Source organism: Peromyscus californicus, unplaced genomic scaffold, assembly GCF_007827085.1.
Source record: "Peromyscus californicus insignis strain IS unplaced genomic scaffold, ASM782708v3 Scaffold_88__1_contigs__length_174892, whole genome shotgun sequence".
NCBI classification, from domain to species: Eukaryota; Metazoa; Chordata; class Mammalia; order Rodentia; family Cricetidae; genus Peromyscus; species Peromyscus californicus.
Window position 1 is genome coordinate 27,838 of NW_026294604.1, and position 9,302 is coordinate 37,139.

The window sequence follows — 9,302 nt, forward strand, 5'->3', positions numbered from 1 at the left end:
CCACCCCCCCAGCACTCCCAGGCCCCTTTTTAAGAATTTTCTTTACCCTTTTTCTTTGCTCTCCCAAGCCTATGTATATTTTTAAACACACTGTAACCCATTTAAAGGTTTGGTTTGGGTTTTTTGCTTTGTTTTGTTTTGAATCTGTCTTGACTGCATATTTCTATCTTTTGCTGACCCCATGAGTCTTTAAACTGCTAAGTGGAGTGGCTAGGACAAGAGTGTGCTTCAAGGAATTACTGGTGCGAAATATTGTCTCACAAAGGAGCTATTCCTGCCTAGTTCGCAGTCAAATTCTGGTTCTGTCTCTATTCCCATTGTATTGGTCATATAGTATGAGTTTACCCTTAATATGTTTGTTCTGCTATGTGAATTCTTTGTCCAATACATGTTGTATATGGCTGCGTGATTGGTAATGTTGGTCCATAATTCATTGTAATGGCATTTTAATGGGTTCTGCTCATGTATGTTGGTGTTAACATCATCCCCTGATTCTAACATATATTCTTTGTTTGGATGGTATATGCTAAGTGCCATTCTATATTGATCGCAACCCTTATACCAGGCATATGTTAAACATGCTGCATATTTTTGCCAAAAACTATGTGTTTTTCCTATATGATGTGTAAATCATCTCTCTGCTGACCAATATAGTGGTAATTTGCCTTCTAGATCATAAATTGTTGGTATAGCAACAGTATTCTGTTTCCTAGTGCCCACTTGTATAACATGTGGTGTGGTGGTGGGTCTGTTTGTTGTGGGTGTACTGTCCAATAGGGCTGGCATTGGTATGCTGTTATTGCCATCACATCTGCTAACCTGAGACAGAAAAATGAGCACACAAAGGCCCCAATAGCGTATAGCTTGCTTGCCTTTAGTGTGTACATCACATTTGCTATTCTTATTGCCTCCTGTGCAGATAGTGTATCTAGCATACCGTGAAGTTGACTGCTCTGGATGCTGCAGAAGCGTATCCAGGATTGGTATTGTTGACTATGTTGTGTGAGTAGCTCCTTTGGTAAATGATGTTACAGAAGGGAAAAGCAAATTCTAAGATTGGCAGTACTATGTATACTGCAATGGCTATTAGCCAAATTGTCAGGAGGGTTGCCCTTATGAATATCACCTCCCTGACACACATTTATGCTATATCCTCCAGTCTGGCTAATTTCAAGTCCTTTTTACCTTGAGTTATCCACACATTGTTTCCTGTTCCTGGTGCTATTATTTCTGCTGGGGATAATTTATTATACTTCCAGTTCCTGTAAAGGCAATTAGGATTCCTTATTACTTCTCTATCTATAACTGTAGGATAATCTATTGTATGTTGTTTTTGTATAGCTTCTTCTATTGGTGACTTCCTATTTATTCTAGGTCTGGTATTCAATTCATAAGTTGCTATTTTTATTGCTAATGACAGTGGTATTCCCTTATGCATCTCTAGCTGTTTTTTAATCATTTCGTTCCATCTTTCTATTGCTCCAGCTGCTGTCAGTGTATAGGCTCTATGGAAATCCCATTGAATGTTTAAGTTTCTAGCCATTCTTTGTGTTTTGGCTCCTGTGAAATGAGTTCCTTGGTCTGATTGTATTATATCAGGTGTTCCATATGCTGTGCACCATCCCCAGACTGTAAGTATCGTTGTGTTTTGGTCTGGGTGTGTGCTTTCTCGGGCCATCCTGAGACCTGTCATTATGTCTACTAGGGTACAGCAATATTTTCCCTTGAAGCTGTTTAATGGTCCTATGAAGTCTATTTGTAGGATTCTATTAAAATCCATTCGGTGTCCTATTATCCCTTGGTAATTGTGTGTTAATCTTGTAACAGCCTTTGGGCAATTGTTGCAACTATTGATTGTTTTCCTTATTGTCTGCCATGTTATCTTAAGATTTCTTTTATCGAACCAACTTTTTAGTGCATGTGTACCTATATGTCCTAACTGCTCATGGATTTTCAGTATCTCTTCTGTACTTATAGGTATATCCTTAGTTGATGGTCTTACCTGTATCCATTCTCTCTGTATTTTACCTTTTCCTGTTTCTGGATCAATGTTTGCCTTCCATGTACCCTTTAATTTTATACTTAACGCTGAAGCTAGTTTGTCTACTACTTCATTGTTTTTACTTGTCTCATCCTGTTTCTTGGTACGTGCATCTACATGGTATACTATGATTTTGATTAGTCTGCTTGCTGCATCCAATTCCTGCCATGCTGCCTTTGACCATATGTCTTTACCATTAATTTTCCATCCATTATTTCTCCATTTGCCTGACCATACTGCCATGCCATTTGCCACACACCATGAATCGGTGTATAAATAAATTTGTTTATAATTGTCCTTTATAGTTTGTCTTATTGCCAATAGTGCGGCTATAACTTCTGCACGTTGGGCTGATTTATCAGTGCCCTGGTCTGTAATGACCATTCCATCCCCAGGTCTATAAGTGGCTGCTTTCCATCTCACTTTGTTGTTCACCATGGTTGCTGATCCATCGGTGAACCAGGCATTAACCAGAGAGGGATCGTACTCTCTAGTCCCCCAATGGCCCATCGGTACCTGTTTCTGGGGAGGGGTTGAGGTTGGGAAAATGTATCCCTCTGGAGTCATGGGCCTGTCGGACTGAAGTATCGACTCCGATACCGCTGGTACCGACCCCTTTGCTGACAGAGGTGTTGATCGAAGGAACTCCTGAAGGTACCATTTCCATTGAAGTACCTTTCCTTCCATGGGTAGTCCAGCCCATGCCTCTCCTGGTGCCTTTACCCAGTCCAAAATGGGTATATGTGATCGGAGAGTCACATGGTTCTCTTTGAGCAGTGAGTGGATTGTCCTGAATGCCTCGTAGGCTGTCCATATGGTTCTTTCGAACAGCAAATATTTGTTCTCTGACCATGGGAATTTCTTGCAGTAGAAGCCTATTGGCGTTTCCCTGTCTTTATTTTTTGAAAATATATTCCAATTACCATAACCCTGCATATACAAGATGTCCACAAATACGTGGCCACCGGGCTGTATATAATATAGGTGGCTATACTGGTTTATATATTCCAGTACCAATTTAACGGCATTTTCGCAGTTTTGGTCCCATTCAAAATCCTGTGCTTTCTTTGTTATTTTATATAAAGGCTGTAATATGATCTGTAGGTATGGAATATGTTGCCTCCAATATGCAAATAGGCCAATTAGATGTTGTACCTCAGTTTTATTCTGGGGTCACTTAATTTGTTTTAATTTATCTATTATTGTTTCGGGTATTGTTGGTCCTTCTGTAGTCCAATGTACCCCTAAGAATTTTACTTCTGTTCCTGCTTTATTTACTTTTTCTAGGTTTATAGTCCACCCTTCATTTCTTAAATGTTGAATCAGTTTCTCTAATGTACTTTGTACTTTGTCAACGGCTTGTCCTACTGTCATTATATCATCTACATAGGTGTATATGTTACAGTCTGATTCTGGTTCGAAGTTCTTTAATGTAGTTGTTAAGGTGTTGTGTGCAATCATAGGACTGTTCAAATACCCTTGAGGGAGTCTCAAGAATTGATATTGCTGTCCTTGCCATGTAAATGTAGTAAGTTCCCTAGATGTTGGGTGTAATGGGATTCCAAAGAACATATCACTTAAGTCTATAGTTGCCATTGCCTTTGGAGCCGAATTTTTAATTCTAAGAAAGATGTCTTCCACATCGGGAAGTTGTCCTTTAAGTTTGGGTGTTTTTTCATTTATTCTCCTGAAGTCAACTGTAAATCTCCATTTGCCATTAGGTTTCAACACCGGCCATACCGGGCTGTTATAATTGAATGATTGAGATTTCTCTATAATGCCTTCTTTTAGCAAAGTTTGTATAGTTTCTGTTATTTCCTTAATACCTCCTTTGATAGGGTATTGTGCCGTGAAGGTTGGGGGTATGTGTGGTAATTTAATAGGTTGTATTTTTACTTCTGCTAGATTACATCTGACCTTAGCTATTCTATTATTTAGAAAGTCTGGGAATAATTTTCTTATTTCTTTAATGCCTAGGATATTACAGGGTGCATTGAAGCTAGCTGCTTCAATCTCATGTTCCTTATTATATAATTTGAGTGTTAATTTTATTACTGGTACTTCTGTTTCTGCTGCTACTCCCTGTATTATAATCCTTTTGTCAGTTTTAAAATGTTCTGTAAATTCCGTTATTATACTCATTTCAGAACCTGTATCTATTAGCCATTTTACTATTTTCGGCCCTTTGTTAGTTATTATAGGTATAGCTACGAATGGTCTACCAGCCGGGTTGATCAAGTCTGTCTTGGTATGTAGCATCTGGGGGGTCCTGCTCTTGGGGGCCTGTGGTTGTTCTGATTGAAAAATTTTGGTCTGAAATTTGGTTTGAAATTTTGATTGCCTAAAAAAGGTTTTGGTTGGTATGTCTGTCTCCATGGGTTGCTCTGTGTCTCTCTCCATGGGATATTTTTCCTTCCTGTCAACCTTCTAATTGGGTTCCATGGTTTGTTTGCATTCTGTCTCATGGGCATTTGATTAGGTTTCCCAAATGGTCTTATGTTCGAAAACCGTGGTGTAACTTTCTTCTTGTCCTGTTTCTTATTAACATTAAATGATACTACCTTGTCTATGTCCATTTCCCTGTAAGATTTAAAGAATTCCATGGCATCTGAGATGGTTTGACATGCCTGCAGGGGTCCAGCTAGGCTCATTTTAAGGTGTGCTGGAGCTCCTTTAATAATGATCTTTTTAAATCGTGGTGTAAAAGGTGCGGCTTGAGGTGTGGTTACCTGGTTGTAGATGAAATATAATATACCTAATTTTCTACATTGTTTTATGGCTTGTGCGTATGTTGTCCACTGTGCTGCTGATTCAAATTGAGTGAGGTCTAGTGTTGGAAATGCAAATCTCCAAGCTGCAGTAATCCAATCTAATAGTGGATGTGTATCGCCTTTTGATGTCTCAATTACATGCTCTAGAGCTTCCGATACTGAGGGATTCTCTACTATGTTTCTGATCTTTCTCATTTCTAGATCAGTTAACATGACTGTGTCAGTTCCCTTTTCCCACAGTCGGCACATATATTCTGCATCTTTCTGTCCATTTTGGGCATAATCTTTCCGTAATTCTGAGATCTCCTGAGGAGTATAAGGTCTGATTTCCTCAAAACTTCGTTCCCATTTCAAATTTGGGACGATTACTACCTCCTCCAGTGCTGAAGGGTTTCAGAGCTGATATAGTACTTCTAATAGGAGTTCTCTTACTTTGGTAGAGACAGGAAATGATGGTACGGTGTTACATTCGTTCTATCCAGGAGTAGCGCTACGCTCCTGTTCCTTCCTCACTATGTTTAAGGCTAGCCTTTTGCCCATTGATCTGTCCTTATCAATATCCCACACCGTTTTCCTAAGCAGTGCGGTTGTTTGTGCCTTGTTACATCCCTCTAATTCTTGTTCTACCACATCCGGATTTGTTAATGTGTTAGTCACATTTACTGATTTCATGCCGGCCTTATTTTTAACCTTGGAGGCTACTTTCCCCCAATGTTCTTCAACCTCATCTTGGTATTCTCTACCTGTCACTGGGGAGATGTTAGTCTTCTTAAATTTCTTAATTAATCTATTCATTGTAAGTGGTATACCAAGCCGTACAAAAATTTAATTAATTTTTTCCTACGGTACCACTCCCAGTTACTAATTCGTCTAGACTGATTCAAGGAATCAGTTATCAATTTTTCAAATTTTAAACCCGAAATCCTTTCTATCCTTTTGGCCATCCAGAACCTCATTTAGCTCTTTCCCAGCACCTTCTGCTCTTCCCCAGGGGTCTGGGTTGTCATCAAGGTGTCCGGTATTCTTTCGGTACTCCCGCACCCTTAGGGAGGGTGGTGTTTCCCGTCTGCTTCTGATACTCTCTCTCCTACCAGTTCTTCCTCCTTGGACCTTCAGATTTTCTTTAGGTCCTCAGAGTTGACTTCGAGGAGCTGATTTCTCAGAGCGGCTTTGAGGTCGCTTGCTAGTTTTTTTGGTTTCCTGTAATTTGTTACTCCACCAGAGTAATAGCCAATTCTTTTGTATTTTACATTCCTCAGTGCTCAGTGGTCAAGGAGGCTTTAAGCCCAAAATCCTGCTGACTACACCAACTATAGCGAGCACATACCCTAGTTACAGGGGAGGAATAATCACTCTTGATTCAGACTTGGTATAACACTCATTTATTCACACAGTAAGATTACAAGCAATATTCATCCTGTCTTCCAAATGGAGCAGGAGTACCTCTCCGGGTGCACAGGTCCAGACTGTCACGTCTGTTCCTCTGGATCTTGGGTCAGCCTTCCTCAGGTCAGCCACATCTGCACTGGGGACAGGATCTCACGTCTCTGGCAGAGCCTGATGAGCTCTGTTAGTCGGATCTGAGGCTTCATCTTTTATATTCTTTCCTGGCTAGGTTTCTAGTCTTATCCCTACTTCTACACATAGCTTATAGCTTATCACTACTCCATTTGTGGTTTACTTACATCATTCTATTGCTTATCACTCCTGACCAGAGTTGTTCACCCTAGGCCTTACATGTGTTCCTTACAGGGTGGGAACGTGATGAATCCAGTTGGGGGTAGACTGAGGGAGAGAATACTGAAAGAGTACTGGAAGGGGGTGCTTTTGGGATCAGGTAGAAACCTATGAAAGGGAAATTCCTAGGAATCCACAAGGATGACCCCACATTGTTAAAGTAAAAAAATTATAAGCCTGATATCTTTGGATTTCAATGACTTGAATGGTAAATTCAGTCACAAAGCAATGATATATCCAACTCAGTATCAACTGTGAATGGTTGACTCTATAATTATATAGGAATGCGCTTCTTCCAGAGCAAAGCTGTTCAGCCAAGGAAGGGCTAAAGGTGTTCTCTGAAGAGAGTGTAGCTTACACATTTTCTCTAAGAGTTCTATTTTCTAGGAAATCAATGAGACCGTGTTAAACTGAAAACTAGATGATGCCATTTGTGTAAGAGAAGAAGCCGCTTCAGTTTATATTAGACAGTTTTCATCTCTGTGACAAAATACCTACAAAACTCAAATTGAATGAAGAAAGATTTATTTTAGTTCAAGGCTTCAGATAGTTCAGTCCGTGATTGGCTCAGATTCCTCACACTCTGACAACACAGTACAACATGGTGATGAGAGCACACGGCAAAGGAGTTCTGCAGCTGGTGGTAACCAGGAAACAAGGGGTAGAGAGGCACAGCTGGGGTTCCAATATCCCTTTCATTGGAATGCCCCAAGTAACTTAACTTTGTATTACCGACCACCACCCCTTAAAGGATACACCCCTCCCAACTGCATCCCCCACTGAGGACCAAACCTTTAACAAAGGGCCTTCAATGGCCATTTAAGGTCTAAGCCATGATACAGACCAAAGAAATTACAACGGTCCCTCAGGAGAAGACCTATGAATTTCAAGGCAGACCCCTGGTATCTAGCAAAGGGCACTTGAATGCAGCCTTAATCAATGTGCAGCCTTTGAACACAACAAAGCCAGATGTAGTTGTTCTGACATTCAGAGTGTGGAGGATCTACTCCCTCACCTCATGAACATGAAATCCCAGGCAGGATATTTGGTTGACTCGGATTAGAAATGTTTTGTTTTGGTTAGCTCTAGAAATTACAGATTTCCTGCTTCTCACTCTGGTGATCCACAAGGCCACATCTAGAAGAAAATCAAAATCTAAGCCCAAAAGTAAATAAGAGTTCAAAGGAACAGCTGTGCTACAATGGAATAGCAGATGCTCTACAGAAGTGCTGGTAATTGGCCCCTGAGGCCTCTGAGCCAGAGAGCCAAGGAAGAGAGCCTAGAGAGCAACAGAATAGTGCACCAGGCAAGGAATAACTCCATGTCGTGTCAATGGTGGTCAGAAATGCTACTAGATGTCAAAACTGTTTATGTAGACCAGCCCCGCGTTGTGACCTTGACAAAGAATGATTATGTGGAAGCAAAAGTAAACTATGTGAAATCTGCATTAGGTATGTCTGTAATCCTCCATGCAAAACCTCTTTCAGAGCCCTCCTTTTAGACCATTCGAACCTGGTTTATGTTGTCCCTTAGATTTTTTACTAAGAAGGGGGAGATGTCAGGGACAAGGATAGAATCTCTAGTTAGTGAGTCTAACAAGTCTAGATTCTGATCAAGGTGCCACCTTATTTTTCTCCAAGAGGTTTTATATAGTTCCTGCAGGGTGGGTGGAGCAAGAAGCTGTCATCTGCATATGGTGGGGCAAGCTAACAGGATGTTTGTATAGGATGTTTACAGGGTGAAAGGGTCAAGGGCTCTGACTCAATGTCCTGTTGCTAGGCAACCTGACTGTAAGATGATCTAGTTCCCTGTCTTATGGGGGTCTGTATTTTTCCACTAGCTAGAGATTCTATCCTTGTCCCTGACAGGTATGGCTCTCCAGAAGAACACACCCAGTATAGAATGCATGCCTGTTAGAGGGGAGTTATCGGATTAGCTGACATTACAGGAGGCCTGTCTGCATCCTGGAAAAGCAGAGAATCTTATCCAGTTTGGTCTAAGAAGTTGAAAGTACCTGATATCAAAATGAAAGTAGGGATACTGAGGATAGAAGGTGTAAGCAGGAGAAGGGAGGTATAAAAATGAAGGACAGAAAGTGGTGGGAAGGTAAACCACAACTACTTATGTATGAAAAAGCCATAATGAAATCTGATAGTTTATAAGATAATCAAAAAATAAAATTTAACAGCTAAAAGGAAAAAAAAGTTTGAATGCAAGTATCCTGTGTGGTCCCAAAAAAATTCAGGTTATTAAATGAAAATTCTAGTTCCAGCTGCAGGCTCTATTAAAAAAAATACTGAACATCCATGCAAAATGAACACACTGATACAGTAGTGGCAAGTCTGGTATAATCAGCCACTTTCTGATTTGACTGATTGTTCAATAGGAGAGAATTTATATCTGGTAATGCAAACCCAGTCAAAGCCTGTGGCCCTAGTGGGGATGCTACTGATGTTGTTTTCTTAGGTAGCCATAACTCTCTTCCACCTAACTGTTTCAGCCCATAGATTGGTGTTGCCATTGGCGCTGGTCAGAGAAGCTTCTTTTTGCAGTAGTCAGTACTGAGAGTAGGTTAGTCAGATGTTTCCAGGATGTGGCATCTGACAGCTAGTCATCTCCACCACAATCCAGGCTTACCACCACAGCTTCACGCAATGGCTTCTCAAGGTCTTCCAGGAGGTACTCCAACCCTGCCATGTGTTGCTTGGCCTCAGCAGCTCTCTGAAACTTCAGAGAAAGAATCCCTGACCCTC